General features: G+C 43.8%; 1 non-coding gene across 2 annotated transcripts in view; it reads right to left on the bottom strand.

Moving 5' to 3' along the window:
* Positions 1-2,731: 2,731 nt before the first annotated feature.
* The window catches only part of LOC118312954, an 88,567-nt gene continuing 70,083 nt past the window's right edge, over positions 2,732-21,215 (bottom strand). The window contains exons 4-5 of one of the 2 annotated variants that reach the window (XR_007031395.1): positions 14,217-14,266; positions 2,732-3,284 (exon numbers count right to left, since the gene is read on the bottom strand). This is a non-coding gene — a transcript (uncharacterized LOC118312954). The remainder of the gene's footprint in view (positions 3,285-14,216; positions 14,267-21,215) is intronic. The other variant, XR_007031396.1, reaches the window with a different exon arrangement.

The following is a 21,215-nucleotide window of genomic DNA, read 5'->3' as shown; positions in this document are numbered from 1 at the left end:
TGGATACAGCGTGACTGACAGTTAGTAGCGTCCAATAGGTGCAGCTCACAGGTGTAGGTGGAACGAGCTCTCAGTCAGCCCCCACCCCCTGCTCCTACAAATATAAGCACTTCTGGTTTCAAAAAACCGAGATGGCGCTAAACTGGAGGCTTCAAAACGAGCTCACGTGATCGATTGTACAGTAGATTTGTATTTCCGTCTCCTTCTTATTTCTCTTTTAATCAACAACCCTTTTAAACACCAATATATTCTTCTTTCGTCGTTTGACATCTGCCCTAGTCTGCAACAACGACCCCGACCCCGGCCCTATTGAAGTTAAACGCTTTCAAAGTGTCAAATCAAAGTATACACATGAGATGTTACGTCGTCGCCATCTTTGGAATTCCAGGAGTCGTGACAACGCGCATGCGCAAAGCGCCGAACCCACGAAAGACCTCATTCTCATCGTGTTGTCGGCCTCAGACATACCACTTCAAATCCAATGGGCGGCGTCGCGGTGGAATCGCCACTTGCTATGGACCAATCGAAACACAATTATTCCCAACAAAGTCCTGAAAGTGCTCCGTGACAGATCGGCTGCACAGTAACGTTGGTGAACTCCGCCGCGTTGGTGAGACTTGAACGGAAACAGTGTGCAGATGGCTGCGCTAGAAATTTACACGTGTTAAAAATATACTGTTGATAATTGGGTGGTGGGGGGTGGGGGGGGGGTGTTGAAAAGGGAATGATGAATTGTAGGAACAGTGGCCTGTTGTTCGTGTGTGTGTGTGTGTGTGTGTGTCTCTCCGTCAGATCCTAAAGCCGTCGCTTTGCCTTAATGAATGTCTCAATTTGCATCTAATGAAGGTGTTGGCTCGCTCGCTGTTTCCTGGTTCTCGTACAGAGGACGTGCGGCGGCGGCGGGGGACAAAAATATACTGAATAGACACAGCCCTCCAATTATTATTTAATTCCCTACAAAACTCCCTGAGAGCTATACCGTTGGCAATGTGGTATGAGAATTCATATTATTTTAAAAGCGCATTTTCTGTAAATGTAATATGTCCTGTTGACTTTGCTTGTTTTTCCCAGGGCTGAACTACCGTACATTAGCTGCTGTGCACATAATAAAAGCCATATTAATATTTGGGGGGAGGGGGTGGGTGGGTGAAGCCACTTCTGTATGCAACTCGAACACAGTATATCAACAAAAATATGTTTGGAATAAGATTATTTCGCAGCCCGTCACTATTTTCGCTCCGAGACGCTCCGCAGGTGCCTGAAAAGCATCGGGCGTATCCGCAATGCAAATATCAGATCTCACAATGAGATGGTCTCACTTGCTCTTTGGGAATCGCGGTCGTTGAAGTGTGTGGAATGTTGTTTTTCTTTTTTCTTCATCTCGACAACAACCTGAAAATAGAGCGTTTAATTATTTTCTAACGTAAAAATGTTTGTTTTTTTTAAATTGACGAATAATGTGATTCAATAACAGTCCCGTGTCTCTTTCGCTTGTCACTGTAACTGGTGTGTGTTACACGTACACTGTGGAAGGAGCTTAAACAACTCTTTTCAGTATTTACTCTCTACAAGAACAGTGTGTGTGTGTGTGTGTGTGTGTGTGTGTGTGTGCGCGTGGCGGCCGACGTGCCTACAGGGATTCTGTGTAGGACTGATTGGGTTGGTGGCCTCCTCTCTGAGAATCTGCTGTAATGGTGCCAGGATGATTTATACCAGGCTGAAAATGGCTGTTTCACGAAAAACGCACGCACGCCAGATAAGCACACCCACACACACACACACGCACGCACGCACACGCTCACACACGCCCGCACAAACACACACACACACGCACACACACACACACGCTCACACAGGCTCACACACGCCCGCACGCCCGCACACACACGCACGCACACACACACACACACACACACACACGCACGCTCACACACGCTCACACACGCTCACACACGCTCACACACACACACACACACACACACACACACACACACACACACACACACACACACACACATCATTGCGCCTTCTCCTTTCTCTTCCTCCCTGCTCCTCTCTCCCCTCCTCTCATCCCAAAGAACAGTGATTTTGGGGTTCTGGCTCGCAGAGACGTGCCCTCTATTTTCCACTTTCTCCTCCCTGACATTTTAATCTGCTTCTCAGTCGCTCACTGACCTTCTTCTTCTCCTTCTCCCCACCTCTTTTCTCTCCCTTCAGCTCTTTTCTGCACTCCCCTTCCTCCCCCACATTAATCCTTTTCTCTCCGCACTTCTCTCATCATCCCGTCATTGTCAGTATTCCTTTATTCGTCTCTGATCAGTCCACCGTTTCCCTTCCAGCCTCTCCTCTCTTCCGCTCATCCCCTTTTCCACCGCCCAGTTGCACACAGTTGAAACTGACTCTTTCTGGCCGTCGCCTCCTCCTTCTCACACCGGCCTTTTTTTAACACCACCGCCGCCACCTGTGCTTTTTTTCTTTCTATACATCCTTTTCCTCCATTGCTCCTTTTTTCGGTCCATCTCCGATGTCTTTCTTTCTTTCTTTAGGTCCTCTGTTCCGGGCGCACTCGTCTGACAGGAAGATACCTCACTTGTTCAGAAGTCAAAATTTGCTCTTTGATTTTCAAATGAAGGTATGTGATTTTGAGAGGGATATATATATATATATATATATATATATATATATATATATATATATATAAATGTTGTTGTTGGCTTTGTAAATATTTGGATTATGGTATGAATGTAAATAATTTGGTATAATTTGGTGTAAATAGGTTTTTATAGCTGCTAATGTTGGACAGAAATTAAGAGCAGTTGAATAACGGGTGTGAATAAATCAGCTTTGGCTTCCTCCTGCTTTATGTTCATTTGTTCCAAATAAAGAATAAAAGGAAGAAATAAGAAAGACAAATGTCCTCGACCCCTGACTCACTTTCCGAATTCACCACCGCCAATACTGTTCCCACGTGTCCCCCCTTTCTTCTTCTATATCTCTGTTTCCATTTCATCCTTTCCTCCCTTCACGTCAACTAGAAAAGAAATGTCTAAATTCTACAATACCAGAGAGTTTTACATCAGCTGAACTGGACGTGCGGTGCGAAGGGCGGTCGGACTTTCCGAGGCCAGAGGCGTGTTTACACAGCGGAACCGACCCGGGGCCTCGCGGATTCGTCCGGCCCGAGGAGTGGAAGCTCTTCTCTCTCTCTTCTGTCCCGTGGCGCTGGCCGCCGCCGTTTCTGGAGCAAAGTCGAGCGACTTGTACCAAAGTGGGGCGCCGAGCGTCTGCGGCAGAAATCGGGGGGGGGACAGAAGGGAGGAAGCAACGAGAGAGAGAGAGAGAGAGAGAGAGAGTCACTTCTAGCCGGATCTCACCTCCGATCTGGTTCTTCTTCCCTCACAGAAGTTTCACTTCAAAGTTTTACTCAGAAACTCTCGGGGCCGCCGTCAAATCAAAATGCGTTCTGCGTTTCATCATCTCGAACCATTGTGTTATTTTTTTATCTTTCGCCCCCTCCGCCGCCGCCGACGTGCTTTGATTTTCAGCCAACGGTGGGGATATTTCGCGCTCACGACAACCAGCACCAGAACTGCCTTTTTGGACAGTTGCTTTTTCCTTTGACAGCACGCTGTCGGAGTGGATTTAAAGATTGAGATCGGAGTCCACCCTTTGAAGATACAGAAGAAGTTGAGCCCCCTTCGCCGCTGATCGGCGGCGAGACCAGAAATAGACACAGCAGCCGCTGAGCATGGCCGGGAGATGGCCGGGCTGGAAGCCGCCCCGCAGAGTCGGGCCGACACCGCCGGACTGCTGACGGGGGGGGGGGGGGGTGGGTTCTGCTGTTCTCACATTTGGACAAACTTATCCTCGTGTTGCATCTCCGTCAGATCACAGCTGAGCAAGATCTTTCGGACCGAGACAAATAAACTGCTGACGTAATAAAACATAACATGAAAAAAAGAAAACGGGAGCTGACTCAGAACCGACTGATTTATCACAGCCGGGGGCCTTCGCTTGGACAAAGTGCGGGAAAAACCCTTCAGCAAAGTCAAACTGACCAACGTGATGTCTAGCGGGAGGTTTTCGGTTCGAACAGCTCTCTTCATTCATCAAGTCAACGTAGGGACGGATGCTCTGCCTCGGTCTACCGCCAGTGTTGCACTGTAATCTGTGTGTGTGTGTGTGTGTGTGTGTGTGTGTGTGTGTGTGTGTGTGTGTGTGTGTGTGTGTGTGTGCGCACGAGCGAGCGTGTTAAAGAAATCAAAGTATATCCGCAGCAGCGCCGCGGCACCAGGACGAACGAACAGCCGCCCGGAAGCCAAGCGCGCCGAGCCGACACGTCCGATCGGCCGTTCCACCCACTCCAGTGAAGGGACGGTGTAAACTGTAGTGTGCCACAACGGAGGACGAGACATACGATCCTTCTTTTTGTGGCTCAATACTGTGCTCGTATAGTTGCTATGCGGAGCTCATTGGCGGAGTTCATATTTGATATTGATTGTTGTGATTATGGTCGATGCTGTACGTGTTAAAGCCTGCGGTGTCTCGCATCGGAGCGACCCAAAGGACGACGTCACCGATGAAGACCACAATGGAGAATGACATGAACTTCAAAGGGGCAGTAAGCGGTTCTCAAGCGACACACGTTTTGTAAAAAATCTGTGGAAAGTTCCTCGTCGTCCGCCAGCTGTCGGTTTCGCGCGTGCGCCCGGAAAAAAAATAAATCAGCCCGGAGCGCCGCAAACCAAAATGCGCGGCCCGGTGAGCGCTGCAACTCCGTGGTTAGTGCGTTGGACGGCAACGACTAAGAGAGAAAAAAAGCTCTCTCGGGAATCGCTCGCTGTCCCGTTAAAGCGGCATGAATTTCAATGGCAAGAGTACATCTCTTTGCTGATCACACATACCAACCGGTCTGGACCTGCAGAGTTCCCGAGCCGCGAGTTTCGGTCGAGAGTACAATGTTTTCGCAACGTTTTCATCCGGAACAATGGGATTTGTTGGGTTTTCCCTGTAATATTGGCATCACTATGTAAAGTGTCTTGAGACAATGTATGTTGTGATTTGGGCGCTATACACATAAAGTTGAAATCAAAATTGAAATAACATTGGTCTTCAGGGCTGCTGTAAATACACAGGGGCACGGCGGCTAAAACTTTTACTGTACAGGCCGTGATGGACAAACTGTTATGTAATTTTTGGCAGCATGTCCCTTTAATGATAAATTACTGGTAAACCCTAATGAAGCATCTTAAAACAAGCACAAAATGCTGTCTCGTGATGCGTACACATTTTGAAAATATTTATAAAAACTTCAACCTCCAAACAGCCTGATTCATTATTTACTGGACACATAAGGAATAGGCTTGATGGTTTATTTTTTCTCCCCGACCTTGACGCGTTCCCTCCTTGCTTCTAAGGCTCCGGTGGAAAGTGTCCAACCTTATCAACTTGTTCAAGATACGTCGCGAGCGATTGCGGTGCAGAGGTGTAGCGTACAGGCTTATCCTCCCTTATCCCCTTCCTCTCCTATCCCTCCTGTTATCAGCCCCCCAACCCCCAGGGAGGGCATGGGATTAACAAGTCCCGGAGAGAGGATGGTGTAAGTGCAGTGGAAAGGAGAAAAACTTGTACATTCCCAAACGCGCTTATCCGGCTGCTGGCTTTTGTATCAGATCTGCGGATGATTTATGCCGATACCAAGTGGGTCAAGCCGGAGAGAGGAGACCTACATGAGTGGAGGATGAGAAAAGGACGGATGACGAGGGGAGCGGGGTTAAAAGAGATGACTTCAAAGTGGAGTTCTATTTGCAGATGGTGAGAGGGAAGCGTGAAGGAAGGAAGCCAAAGAGCGAACCAACTAGGAACTATAGGGATGGAAAAAAACATTGGGCCATGGCAACTAAAACGGCAAATATTGCTCGCCGGGCCTCTTTACTAACATAATGATACTGCAATTTTTTGAACAACAGAGCTATTTCTCTCCCCTTCAGCCAGACTATCAGCGCTCTGATGAAGGAGCTCTGAAAGCATCGACTCACCTCGCGACGGGGAAAACAAGAGTGCCAGTAAGGGAGCTGCTGTTGACACAGGTCGGTCAGTCTGACATTCAATCCAAGTCAAAATAGGTTTGCGGATTTTTCACATGAAAACATGAAACTTTCTAACAAAAAAAAACAACAAGGCCAGACAAACACGACATGTGTTCTTTCTGCCCGGACCGTCGCAACCGCGTGACGTATGTTCCATACGTCAACAGGGGGATTTGTACTGAAATAACATTTTGTACTGTTGTATTGAAATAACACTTTGCACTGAACTAACATATAGCTAACTAATGACATATAGCTAAATAATGGAATAACATATAGCTAAATAAATACTGACACACGTTATACTTAAGATTTTATAACAAATCTTGCAGAGCCTGCACTACGTGCATTAGACTAATTAACATACAGACAGTAGATGTCACAAGATGTTCTGTTCAGACCAGACGTTTCAAACAGTCTCCGATTTGAGAAAAAAGACGTCGTAATTTTCTTGTGTTCCGATTAGGGTGATTAATCGATCAGTTGATTGGTCCGTAAAATGGTGAAAAGTGTCGGACGTGTTCGCCAAACACCTCAGTGTGATGTTTTTGTTTTGTCCACACACCAAAGAGATTCAGTTCACTGTCACAGAGGAGCAAAGAAACCAGAACATATTCACATTTGAGAAGCTGAAATGGGAGAATTAATTTTTATTATCATAAAAACTACTTTATTATCAAAATAGTTGGTGATAATTCAGTCATCGATGTGTTAATCGATAATATAGATAGATGGATAGTTACTTTATTTATCCCAAGCTGGGAAATTCCGTTGTAACAGCAGCACGTTTCACACAGCACACTTTAAAAATATATAAATACAATACATACACAAATGAATGTAAAATGTACAAATTGCAAAAAAAATATAGAGAATAAGAATAATAAATATAAAGAATTTACATTAAATGTTAACAGTGGAAATAGTGCAGTAGATATCGATTAACTGTTGCAGCTCGTGTTCTGACTTTAAGGGATAAATAAGAATCATGTGTGATGTATCAATTCAACCAGAATGTGAAAGACTATGTTTAGTCTTGGAAACCCCTTTTTTCGTGAGGTAATGTGAAGGAAAAAAAAAGCTTTGAAAATACTCTGCTAGGTAATAAAACATTATGGTTTATTACACATAAAAAAAAACAAGTTAAAAAAAGTATCCCACATAATAAATTCTTTGTGAAAGATTCAGGTTCACCTCAAGCACATAAGATGATATTAAATCCTGTTTTCCATATTATGACTGTTGCATGCATCGCTGTGAGAGAGTTTATTATTAGTTGCATTTTATTTAATATTTATTGTCTTCTGGAAATATTCTGTGCTGATGCAAAGATTGAAGAAAAAAAACAACAGGGACATTTGTCTTTTTGTCCCTCCCGAAAAGAACGAGAGTTCACATCCACTCCATTTAATGCCAATTTTAGCGTGGAGGCTTTCAAAAGCAGATTCCTCGCAATGGCTTCAGTAAAATGTGAACAAAAAGGTTGACGGCGAAATTTTAATAGGACCGACAGGCAACGTACCGAAGAGGTAAACTGACTCATATCGTATCCTCGCAAAAGAGCAAATCAAGAAACACATGACAGCGGATGTTCCTCTAGACCTTTCTATGCTCCTGTTTTTAAGTTGTCTTTTATCAACTTTGGCAAGATCTACGTGGATTTGGTCTGCACATTGTTTTTTTTCGTGTGTGTTTGTCAGTTAATGAACCCCCTTGTTCCCCCTACTGCTCCTGATCCACAACGCTGACCTTCGGCGAACTCCCCCCACGGCTCGTGCAGTCGATGTCAAAGTTCCCTGAGACCACGGAGAGGCCCGTCGCCTCCGGGCGTCAACACCGGGTTGCAATGTGGAAAAAACTCGCCTCGGAGTGTGAAATGCTGACGAAGGTCCGCTGCGATGCCACGAGCCTCTCAGCCTCGAGCGGCGCTTCCAAAGGCGCCAAGTGTTTGTGCGGCGATAACAAGTTGAACTTGTGAATTGACCTGGGTGTTTAAACATGCGGGGGTTATTATCCTGGGTTGTGGGGTTCTACTGCTTAAGGCCGGAACACACACTGTATGAGTAGACCACATTCTGGAAACTCTCGATCGTCAGCAGGACCCTCACCCTTCATCCGGAGCAGATACAGTAGATGTTCCTGTCCCAGCACTTCCGACCCCCCCGAGACTTGTCAGTCATCTGGAGGAGCCGTCTGCCTCTTAAAAATAGGATCAAGCCCGCGGCCGAAGGCACCGGCAGACACGGAGCCAAACAGCAGCAGCTCCGGGGGGGGGAAATGGTAAAACCGAGATAATCTGTGAGTGGGAATCCGACAAAACCTGTCGGCTTCCAGAGTTTTTCAGTCCATTTTCATTTTGTCCATTCGTGAGCAGGACTTTAAAAACTTTATAGAGAAATTTTAACACAAAGTTGTGAGAATTTTTTATTTTTATGCAGATCTACATCCGGGTGCGATTCCAGGAATTAAAATCTTTTTTTTTCCAACAATTATGACATTAAGATTATGTGTAGGTTTTTAAAAAAGTGTGGCTATATATATATATATATATATATTCATTGTTTTTTTGATATTTTAATCCACATGCTCTTTTCTCTGCAATGCACAGGTCATAAATTAAAGGAAAAGCCTGAATTAAAAAACATGAGAGTTCAATGAGTGTGTCCTGAGTGACACAGAGTTTGTGTCTCTAACACATCAGCAGTGAGAGTTCTACACTGGTCTCACATTTCTGTCCGAACCCGACCCAAGCCCGAGAGAGTAGCAACTGAACACGATTGGTGTTCGGACTTTTCCCCGATTCCCCGAGCCCCATTGCATTTCATAAGTTTGCCACCCTGTCACGCAGTTGGTCCATTTCGCACCGTTTCATTTACTTCGCACGAAAGCAAAATGACGTGATCGAACCATGAACAGATCATTTCACATTCATGTTCCAAACTCGGGTCCCAGCAGGTTCCGTCGGGCCCTGGCGGGGGTCTCCACGCTCCATCACAAATGCAACATATTCCAAAAATTTCTTTTGGTCGCCATGGGTGGGGCGGGAGGGAAAGGTATGAAAGGAGATATTTTATTTATGGTTATGAATGAATGTACATATGTGTATGTACTGTATATGCAGGTTTGTATATGTATGTGTGTGTATATGTATATATAAATTTGTGTTGGACCTCCCCATAATGAAAGCTACAAGAATGTCTGCGACGGTAAAATAGAAAAATAAAATTTAAAAAAATGGATAAAAAAAATCAGGGATCAAATGTTGGTCAGTTCAAGTTGGAAACAACGGAACAGACTGCGACTGCTTGAGCCAGTACACGAGGCGTCACATATATATATATATATAGATATAGATATAGATTATAGACTGTTTATCGTCCCTCCATATTATACAATATATAAAATAAAAGTCTGCTATAAATAGCTGACCTGGATCACACTAACCCACACCGCTCCTGAACCCCTGCAGCTCGCGGGGAGCGATATCGACTGGCGGGTGCATCTCGTTAGCGCGGCCCACTGGAGGCCTGTGCTACTTCGCCAACACCTCCACCACGCTGCCGCCACTATAAATAGAAACCAATCTGCAGCCACGCCTAATGAGCACGATCCACGAACCAGCCACGGAGTGTGTGTGTGTGTGTGTGTGTGTGTGTGTGTGTGTGTGTGCGTGCATGTAAAAGATACAGCTGACCAGGCTGTTTTGATCCCGGGTCTATACCGCAAATCACTTCGCTGCCAAGAAGAGAGAGCGTGTGTGTGTGTGTGTGTGTGTGTGTGTGTGTGTGTGTGTCAGCTGTAAAGGTGGGTGTGTACGTGCATTAGGGCTCTCGCTATCTTTTGTTGCTAAAAATAGACAAAAGCAATTTTCTGAGTCGCCTTGGCAGGATGGGGGGACAACAAGCAACACCATCCCTCCTCCTCCACCTCCTCCTCCTCACTCCGTCTTTGCTCTCCCTTCTTTCTTCCTCATCGCCTGTTTTTTTCCCCAACTCTACACTCAAATCTTGCTGACCTGTCTTATCTTCGATGCAGGAGCTCGTGTGCGGCTGCGGAAGTTTAGTGCAGAGCCCGCATGTGTTTATTGTGTATTCACATAAGTGTGTCATTGCGCAACTACACTGTAAAACGTCAGGATTAAATTTAGTGAATTCAGCAGCCAGATTTTTTTTTTTTTTTGCAAGAACTAGATAAATTATTCATGACCAACTTTCAGAAATCATGACTTGAATGCACAGTATGTAAGTCCTTGGCGTCTCCCCATCACAGCCATCACAAAAGATGACGTATTGTGATATCGTGAAGAAAAGCGTGGGATCACGGGGGGTGGAGTCTTCACCACCGCTGTCGTCTCTGCGTTCAGCTTTTGCTTATTAGCATTAGCAGTGTTGATCGTTCAGGAGGGTTTTTACCGAAAGACGATGAATTGATAATGCAATCCAACAAAATTAGAATTTTTTTACAAAATATTGAACTTTTCATGCAGTTGTTCACTGTTCGTGACAGAAACATACAACAAGTACTACGGAAAAAAACATAACAAACCTGATGTTATTTTGTAGCTACAAGCAGAAGATACTGATCGATTAAACCACTATTTCCCAGCGAGATGTTTGTTCAGAAGCTCTGGTAAATGTGTTTGTGTAGAAGGATAATAGATCTCCCCGTGTTGAGATGAAATTAGACAGGATTAAAAAAATTGTCAAACGGCGCCGAGGCTCATGACTTCAGAAGCTGCGGCTGGTGGCACAAACAACCCACACGGGGAACTTTGGACAGACCTGACTAGAATGTGGTGTCAGTCAGTACCATCACGTTTTTAAGGAATTAGCTTTACTTGTGATTTTTAAGTAGTAGAAATAGTGAAAATACAAGTGTTTTGCTTGTGACACACTAACCGGACAGGATCTGTATTTCCATTATATTTGCGCCATGTCCCATATATAAGACACAGGAGTCCCCAGACCAGAAATACGTCTTTCATCAGGTCATAATAGTTTGACATTTTCTACAATTATGTCGAAGCCTGTATTCGCCTCAGGCGTTTTCCTTTCCGACACCCTCAGTCAACAGTAACATTGGCCTTCCTCATCTCCACCCAGGCGGTGAGATCCGATTGGCCGTCAATAGCGGACGGTCGAATTTTCTCTTCCCATCTCGCCTTGTCCTTTTCAGTGGGCTTAGCGTTTCATACCATCGCTAATTAGTTCAGTCGTGACTCCGTAGCTGTGGATCAATGGTGCTCAGCCCCCCCCCCCCCCCCCCCCCGACAGGGAGCAACAGATTCCACAGATCTCTTCCCTACGGGGGAATACGACACAACAGAAGGCCCGTCAGCCCAGGTTACGAAATTAAAGGGAGGAGAAAAATAATAGAGATCACTGTGACCCATTCCAAAAGACCACATATAGGCAGAAAAGGCAGCCGTCATGCTTATTTCGCGTATCCGCTTTACACACTTAAAACGGTGATCTCTTAAGATTCTTGCATCTGCCATTTTTGTACTGTGACATTGGTAAACCCCCAAAGATCACTTCCTTTTATTGGATCTGTCGGCAGAATTTTGTTTGTTCAGCTTCAGCGGTCGTCATTGTGCACATTAATAACCTAGGAGGTATTGTTACCTGCGCCAGGGAGGTTATGTTTTCATTGCAATTTGTTTGTTTGCCTCTCAGCAGTATTAGTCAAAAACTACTGGACCGTTTGTCCTGAAATTTAATGGAGAGATGGAACATGACGCAAAGGAGGGACCCATAACATTTTGGAGTGGATCTGGATAAACTGCCATTTTTTTTTGCACTTTCTTCAACATTCAACATTGCAAGATTCTAGTTTGTGTATTTTTGTAGTTTTTGTATGTGCGTAGATTGGTGGTGGACCAATAATTGTTGTGGAACATGTCAACAACTACTGACTTGATTGCCAAAACATTTGGTTCCCATAATCTTTTTTTTTTTTTACCCTGACTTGACATTGTTGGTTTAGTTCAATTGCCAATAAAATTGGTACTGACATTCATGTCCCCAATTGTATAAATTGTGACGTATTGTGACCCTTTTCACTACCAGTGCCACCAAGAGGTCAAAATTTTAATTTGTCAAATTCTTTGCGTAATGCGTAACACACTAAAATCGTGTACATGTCACACCGCCAGAGCATATTAGCATTGTCACTGAGCTGGTTAGCATGCACATAGCACGTGTGCATAAGCCTTGATTTAAAATATCAAAGTCAGTATTAAACTACATGGATTAAAATAATACAAACAAAATAAATACATAAAAATGTATAAACATAAAACTGCTGCAGTGTAACACAGCCAGTGTAGTTTCAGTTGAAATGTATATGCTGTACAGATTATCTGCGCTATTCATTCATACACTGCATCACTGTGCAGAAATCAATGTTTTGCCTGTGGAAGAAGTCCCAGAGCAATTCAAAACGCATATAGCACAGTGTGTTGGTTTTAATCAGTGCGCAGATTTACACAGATGCTCTGGGAAATACGTTTCCTGAAGTGCTCAGCTGCCACAAAAGTCTATTAACACTGTAAATGTAATCTGTGTGTTCTCTTCACACACATCTCTCCCTTATCGCCCTCCTTTAAGTTCGTCTGGCTGGTGAATTTCATCTCATTAATTTGTTCTTCCCCTTAAGAAATGTATTACATATGTATATATGTACGTATATATAAATATATATAAACTGCAGGCGCAGCCCATACAAAGTTACCAATATGGTTTAAAGCCAAAAGTAAGTTTGTCTGCCCCATAAACATTATGCTTCCATTGTGTGCGAGCGAGGGGGTTTTATTGTGGCGCAGCAAATCCGCAGTTCAACTTTGGATAACTTTGACCGCCAACATCACGGCCTCAACCAATAGCAACAACGTTTGTTTGTGTGGTTGACCCCCACTTGACTGTCATTGGCTGTAGTTTTCGTAAAGACCAAAGATGGAGTTTCGAACCAGCCGGTAATCTATGGTGTCGCATATAAAAATTATAAACTGGTCCATAAAAGAGAGGCCGCCTGCAAATGGATTGTGAACGTTTTTCACAATGATCATTTTTACCTGATTAAATGTGCCAATTCCAGATTGAAAATCTGTCCGCATTTCGGTTTACTAATACTAATAACTACATTTTACCCCCCCCTATTTTATATAGGGTGCGGTTTGTTGTAGAGACTTGGTGACCACATAACCACCGAGGCGTTGCAGGACGACAGAACAGAGCAAGAGTACGATGTGGCGTCACCGAGGCATGCAGATTCCGGGACATTTCCACGACCCGGTTTTATTTGGGCGCCGGTTCAGGGGAAGATTCTGCTCCTGTCAAAATATTGACCTTAACTTGGCTCTCTACAGGAAGTATTCATAAAAAGAACAGAGCTTTTGCTGCCAGTTGACATCACCCTCGCAATTTCTTTTTTAATATTACAGTACATCGGAAGAGAGAAAACCCACTAAGAGCTAAATAGATGACCAGCTGGTCAAGCACACAATAAGTGTCTGCTATTAACTGCCCCAGATAAAGCTCCAGACTTGCCAGAGGCATTCGAACAGCGTTTCAGCAGAAGGACACATTCTGCATGATATTTTTTAAAAGGGTTTTTTCATTAAGATGTATTTCAGATTTTTTTTCAGACTTTTTTTATTCTGTAATATTTCTACAAGCTTAAAAAAGGCCTCTGACATCCAATTTGATGAGCTTTTTTGTTTGCCGTAGTGATTTGCAACAGCTGTGCCACCGTGTCGTGTGGCACGAACAAACGACAGGAAAAGTCAGTTAAATGCCCGATCAGAAAAATAAGTTTTCAATATTGAATAGTTTCAATGTGGGAAAAAAAGGCTCCATGCTGTGACCTTCAGTGATAACTCTCTCACAGATATCATCAATACCAATAAACAATGTGCAGAATCAGCACAGCCGCAGGGGCTGCCATGTGTTTTGGTCAAAGACACTGACAAAATCAAAATATAAAATGGATGCTCTGGCTTTAAGTCAGCAAGATGGTGACTCTACCCGCAGACGCACATTGCTTTCGGTTGGTGTGCACCGTGGTGATGTCTGTGTGCAACGCAGGTGTGTGCCTGTACAATCTGTGGAAGACAATGGGAATAATTACCTCGAGTTTCAATGTCCTCAGATCGTCTGCCAGTCGTCAGCGGTGGCAGCCTGCGGTAAACGGGGGGAAAAAAGCCGGAGAATAATCAACCATCGGCGTCACACATGGAGGAAGGGGGCAGGTCCCGCACGACGGCGAGCGGCGGACAATTAAAAAGGAAATGTCCCTGATTGGTGCGTTTGTGTTCATCAAAGGGAAGCTGAGTAAATGAAGCAGCTGTGCAGGCTTCACACGGTGGACACAAAAGCAGCCAGAAAGAATCATGGAAATATTGGAAAAGCGAACAAATAGATTTTCCCAGGACTGAAATCCGCCTCACACTTGAACCCGCAGCTTAAAAAAGCGAATTGTGACATTTAGCGAATGCCCTTGTGTTCCTCATTTATGGGGAACGTGTCAGTTCAAGCCCAAAAAAAGTTAAGAGGTTGTGGGGGGGGGGGGGGGGGCAGCAGAGAATGACTATAAAAATGGGACTGTGACGCAAAGAGCTTTGGTCGCGCTGTGAGGCATGCTGGGAAGCTCCGAGGCTGGAGAGCGAATGCGTAATTCGGACTTGCTTTTCCCAAACAAGCACCGTCAGACTGCTCAGTGTGGGGCTGTGGCAGCGGCGAAACACTCGCCAGTGTGAATCAATGAACTGGGATCAGTGTGAGACAGAGCGAGAGGGCATAAAAAAGTCTGAAAACACTGCACTTGTCCTCCTGAACTGCACATTATATGGGATTATTATTATTTTTTTTTAAAGGCTGATGAGGCTTAAATGCTTCTTTTAAGTATTTTTTTTAAGTTTTTCTCAGAGTGGATTTGGCTGTTGAAGGTCTCAGTTGAACGTGGTGTGAAAGCAAAGCGTGTCACGACCGCAGTCCAGAATGTTGATTTCGAAAAGCTGTAAGGACATTAGTGAATTTGACAATCAATCAGTGGTATTGTGGCCTATCGGTGCGTTCCATTATACCTCGGAACTCTGAATTACCAACCTCTGAGTTCACAAGTTGCAACTGGAATGCCCCCCCTAGTCGGAATTTTCGACTTGGCAGTTTGTAGGAGCTTCACCAACCCCCGAAATCCAAGATGGCTGCTCCATGTATCAAGTGTAACAAGTTTTTTTACTGTTTATTAGCACTTCTGTCTCATTCGTGTCTCATTAAATTTGCCGTACACACAGTACTGTCCAATTACCGTCTGTGGACGTGTTACCACGGCGTTAGCATGCCTGAAGTGGCGCGTAATGCGTTATAACTGGTTTTGCCAACAACAGCTAGCTGGCTAACGTAAAATGTGTAGGTTGTTACTCGATCTTCCGAATTAATGTGCAACTGAAGTGCAATCAACTCTGGTTCATCGGGTGCGACGCCATTCCATTTTTTTGTGCAGAGATCATAAACTTCTTCATTAAAATGAAAGCTGCGAAACCCTCATTTGTCACACAATGATATGAAACGGGGTGGAAGCAGTTGGTGTCAGTCAAAAGACCCGTTTTGGGCAGATTTATTTATGGTAGCCTGAATTAATTCGTACTGGTCCGGGTTGGTGAGTTTAATCCCATCTGTTGAGCCTATGTGCGTAATTTTTTTAAGCACCAATCCGGAGCAACGTCCTTGTTATTCAGAGTGGATCTCTTAGGGATTTTTTTTTTCATATGAGGAGCTGCTTATCCTTACTTGTCCTACTTAAGACAGCTAACTCCCAAAATTATTGTCAATCTTGATTGAAACATACTAAAACCAACGTAGAAGCCTCTTTAGGAATCGGTGTGATGACAATATAAAAACGAAGTCATGAAGACGGCAAGATTTATATTGTCTGTGTTTTAATTTAGGGGTGACGTGATATGCTGTCTATTTAGAAAAAAAAACGTCTTTCCCACTTTGAAAGTAACGATAGTAGATCACGTGATTGACATGTGTAACCATATATCATCTCTCCATTATATCCTGTTATTTCTCAATGGTTACAGTGCCGCCGGGAACAGTGAGTTCAATTACCCACTGGGCACAGTGAATAATCCACACCTTCCCCGGCAGTTTTCGCGCTGCCTGAATGGGGCTGAAGTGAGAGAGTTGAAAGCTCTCGAAATGCCATCAGGTGCAAGTCAATGAGACGGCTGAAGCTGAAGCCGAGTGGTGGTGTCAACCCCTCTACAGTAGTTCTGAATAACGTGTCGCAACACACAATAATAACAAGGTCATCTTCTGCCACGGCACCAGTGCTGTGATTTCACAAACTGTGATTGAAACCTTACAAAAATTAGCTGCCATATCTTTAATTTTAGCCACTGTTATAGCTTTATCTTTCAGCATCAGTTCTAGTTTGTTGATGAGGATCCAAGTAAACATGTATGTAGTCAATATGTTGCTTTTTTATGATGAAAAAGGTTACTTTCTGTGAATTAGCTTTTTAAAAATTGTATTTTGACTCTACTTTGAAAATATCTAATTGTGACCAAAACGCAATATTCTTTAGAAATGTAAATCTATGGAGAAAGTGTTTATATTGTTCCATTGAAACCATACACTACACAATAGTAGTAAATTACATTACATTACATTAATTTTGCTGACGCTTTTGTCCAAAGCAATTACAATCGAGGCAGGTAGCATTAAGGGCCACACACTGGGATGACCTGGAATCTAACCCCAAATCTTCTGTGCCCAAAGTCGGCGGTGCAACCAACTAAGCTTTACCAGCTGCTAATTATGTTACAAATACCCATTAGGCCAAAAATCCACACAACTTCCATCGGGTCAAATGCTCCAACCATGGTGGTTGGGGATCAGTCACTGAGTTTATTGTAAGACCTCATCAGCAAGGGACGCCGCGAATGGATGGGTCTATATTGAAATCACCGATCAGTCATCAATCAACCGGCGCCTGTCGGGCCATTCGTCAATGAGACTGAGTGGAAGCAAATGCGGAGTGCATTTGTCTTCGCCGGACTTCGACGTGAGTTTGACATGTCGGCGATTTGAGCAAACACAAGATGAATAGATCTGAAACACTAGGAAACACACACACACACACACACACACACACACACACCCTAACGACCTTACAACTCTACAACCTGCTGAACTGCTGCTCACATTGGCAGGTGATCTGTTACATTTACTGCCACTGTATTTCACCTTGATGAAGCTATTTGAGTTGCACTGCTAATCAGCAAAGGCTTTGAGATGTTAACAAGAAGTGGCAGTTGTGTGCTTGTGTTCTCATACCTTTATCTTTGTGACGATCGACTTTAGACCTCAAGAGTGAGGAGGGTTTGCAATGTAAGGACGTGTTGAGGACATCTTCAAAGTACTATTTAAGGCAAGATTTTAGAATGGTAGAAGCAGGTTAACCTAACCTTTGCCAGTGACCGTGTTTATACCATCTATGTGGATAACACAAAGTTTGTTTTTCCATTTACACAAAAATTACATTTCTGCATCGGTCTACTTCGGGCTCTTTCAACACTTCCTCTATTGTTCTAATGAATTCAGTTCATACATGAACACTTGCAAGTGTCCATTGCTTTGGCGAGAGCTTCAATAAATCTTTAACCATTTCTCGTTATTGATGTTATATCTTTCATACGCTCAAACTGTTGACCAGTTTTGCTTTGAGTTAATTTGACATGAACACGTTTAGCAAATTATTTATCTCTAGCACAGTGTGAAATGTGAAAATTGCAGGCGCTGTTGAAGACTGTTTTGATAGTAGCGATTGATAAAAAGCTGCAATTAATGCATGAAACATGTAATTTACTGCTATGTAACACGAGTTGAAATTATGTTATATTATAATTAATGTTTGTGTTTCCAATCCAAGCAAGTATAAGATAGCATTCGAGCTACTTATTGAAAAAGAGAAGCAGTTCGTCAATACCGTGTTTAAGAGTTAGAGAAAGACTATTGTCATGGTTCAATTTAGGGGTTAACATTGCTTTCAAGGTAGAAAAGGAATCCATTATGACATTTAAGTCAATCAATAAGGCTGGCAGAGTCTGTGCCTTCTTTTAAGTCACTTTTAAAAACCCATTTCTAAAAACTTGCTTTTATGTGATGTCGTCTTTTTATATCTTTTTTTTTTTTACAGATATGTGACCTGAAAACCGTATTATTGTTGGAATGCTGATTTTAATTGTCTGGTTTTGTGAAAGCACTTTGTGAAGCTGCTTCTGAAATGTGCTTTATAAATGAAATTATTATATTATTATTATAATAAGAACACGCATAAAGAGCATCTTGATTTAAAGCATCCAGATAATTGATAAATCTTAAAGATTATCTTATCTTTTCTTATCGTAGGATATAAAGTGGTTAGCATCAGAAAATAACATTTATTTAAATTGCCACAGGTAGTTTTTGTCTAAATGATAGAAGGTGTTCAGCTTTTGTCTCTTTGCAACTTTTTTCACACGTTGAAAACTTCAGAAAGAAACTTTCTCAGTGGAAGAGTGTAACTTTCCCAAAATGTTAAACCCACATTATGCAAAAACAATTTAGTGCACTTCAAAATAATCCATCCGAGTGTGTGAGAAACAGACTCAATTCTTTGACTTCCCCGTAAACAAGTGAAACAAGTTCCGAGTCCGCTATAGAAAAACCTCCCGCAGAGCCGAACATCACGTCGACACCGTCGGACGACTCCCGCTGCGTCAAACTCATAAACCGCCGGGGTCCCGCAGAGCTGTGGGTTTGTTTCTCCCTTCGCTGAGCCATCAACACAAACACAAACGCACAATTTGTATCACCTTACACCTTACTCGGAAAACTCATCTTAACCTGGAGCCTCTACGTCAAAGTGAATCCAAATTCCTAACTTGAGATTTTGACTCGAGGACTTGAAGAGTGGCCAAAAATCTCCTCTTTTGATGAACATGTGGCTTCCGTTATTGATGTGTGGCTCATGAATGAAGCAGAGACTTGGCAACAGATGGAGCTGTCAAGGGGTTATGAGCTGACTTTTTCTTCCTTCTTAGCACAGAGCAAAGCAAATTATTGCAGGTATATTACGGTCACAGCTTTTGGTTTTAACTGATTGTCCTTCAAAGATATTGAGAGGACAGATTTATTTTACCGGATTTTCGTGCCCATTTATTTTTTATTTTACCATGTGCCCGAATGTTGCATTTCCTACTGCAAAAGTCTTAATAAAAACGGTAACACAAATTTCATTCGTAGTTGTGATTTGTTCAAATTCTTTTATCCAACTGTCCAAAAAAAACCCAAACAAAAATAATCATCCCCATTTCTATGACTTGTTATTTCTTAAACAAAACAAATTCTAAAAAACACAGCGTCGTTTTTATTTTGACCCCTGCTTTACTATTCCAAATGTCTCCAAAAAATGTTCCACATTGTGTCCGATCCAGTCCATTTAACAAGAGTCCTACTGCCGCTGTGTCCATCAAAATTTCACACAGCCACCTAATGCGTCTGTTTCTCGCCAGCTCGAGACTCCACTGTGTGCTTCGTTCCCACCTGCGGGATCTAATCTACGACCGGGGGGGAGACCCCTTCTCATTGAAACGAAGCGCGTAAAAATCAGAGAGTCAATACATCCGAGACACATTTAAGAGACGTTTAATGACATCAACAAAAAAACTATGAGCACCGAACCGTTTCCGCTTCAGATACAACCGCCCGACGGGAGACAAACATTTGTCCACATTAATTTTTGTTTGCACGCTAGGGATTTTCACATCAGTCCATTAAAAGAGATAAAGAAAATTTGAAGATTGGATAATGTCTTCTTTTTTTTTAGGTTTATGGATGTTTTAGTCGCATAGCAACAGCAGCTCCATACAAACAGCTTGTCCGCTGGCTAAAAACACATTCATTCGGTGGTAGAAGTAACAGCAAGCAGCTCTGACCCTCACGATCTCCTCCACCGTCTCCGAAATATCAGCAACAAATAGGCGAGGACTGGAAAACTTTGACGTCCTATAAGACCTCCCGAGGAGCGGCGCTGGAGGGAGGTAAAGCCGAGGCAGGTACAGCGTGAGGTGAGCGCGTGGGGCATAATGACTGGAATTCAACCTCACCTCCTGGGTAAAGTGAGTGAGGGCGGACGTTTAAAGCTTGAATCGATGAGGGCTGGCTGGGGGGGGGGGGGCCAAATTCATGGGGTCAACGAAAGAGAGAGAAATGGAGGGAGAGCGGTGAGAAGAACGACGTGCGGGAGAAAGTACGAGAGCGTCAGATTGGACGGAGCTGGGGGAACGAGTGATGGACGCAAATAATATGGTTCCCTAAAAAAAACTCATGGCCCCCGACAACACACACCCGTCCTCCGCCGAGGTGATCACAGTCACGCGCACGCACACACACACACACACACTCCGGCACGGCGCTAACATTAATCACTGCTGCAGTCGAGGAGGGAATATCCAGCAGTGTATTTCCCACAGGGCAACAGATCTTCCACAGTTTCAGCTCAGCGCCCTCACTGAGCAAATGTAGCTTTTTCACCCCTTTTCGTAAACGCAAATTGGGGGGTGGGTTCTGACTCAGAGCTCATCCACACCTACACCTGCAACCAATCACCAATTGGACGGACAAGCAGCAATACAATCCAGCAGCTCCCCTCCACGATCAATACTGCGCAGACTCCTGCTCCAAATGACGTCACCCGCGCAAAATCGCAGCCACTGCATCCTGGATATTTTGGCAATACATTGGCCAAATTGTGTGTCATTGTAAAGCTTTTGGTTTTTACTCCCATATGGCATTTATGTGGATGGACTCTTCCCTCCAGGTGGCAGCTCAAGACGGACGGGAAATTCAAACATCCGTCAGATCCCAGGCGTTTTTTTCCTAAATGCAGCGGTTTCCTGTACTTTTTCACGGCGACACCACACTGTGAGTGGAGGAAAATTATAGAAAAAAAACATTCAGCTTTGTTTACCCCCGGAAAGTGCAGCGATGCGGTTTCTCGCCCAGAAACCCGCCTCCACGTTTTGACACTGTGTTTGAGGAAGAGGGCCAAGTGGAGTGTGGTAGTTCTTAACCTGCG

This window comes from Scophthalmus maximus, chromosome 8 (genome assembly GCF_022379125.1).
Source record: "Scophthalmus maximus strain ysfricsl-2021 chromosome 8, ASM2237912v1, whole genome shotgun sequence".
Lineage (NCBI taxonomy): Eukaryota > Metazoa > Chordata > Actinopteri > Pleuronectiformes > Scophthalmidae > Scophthalmus > Scophthalmus maximus.
The sequence above is the reverse complement of the archived record's forward strand: the minus strand, read 5'-3'. Positions and strand labels throughout refer to the sequence as shown.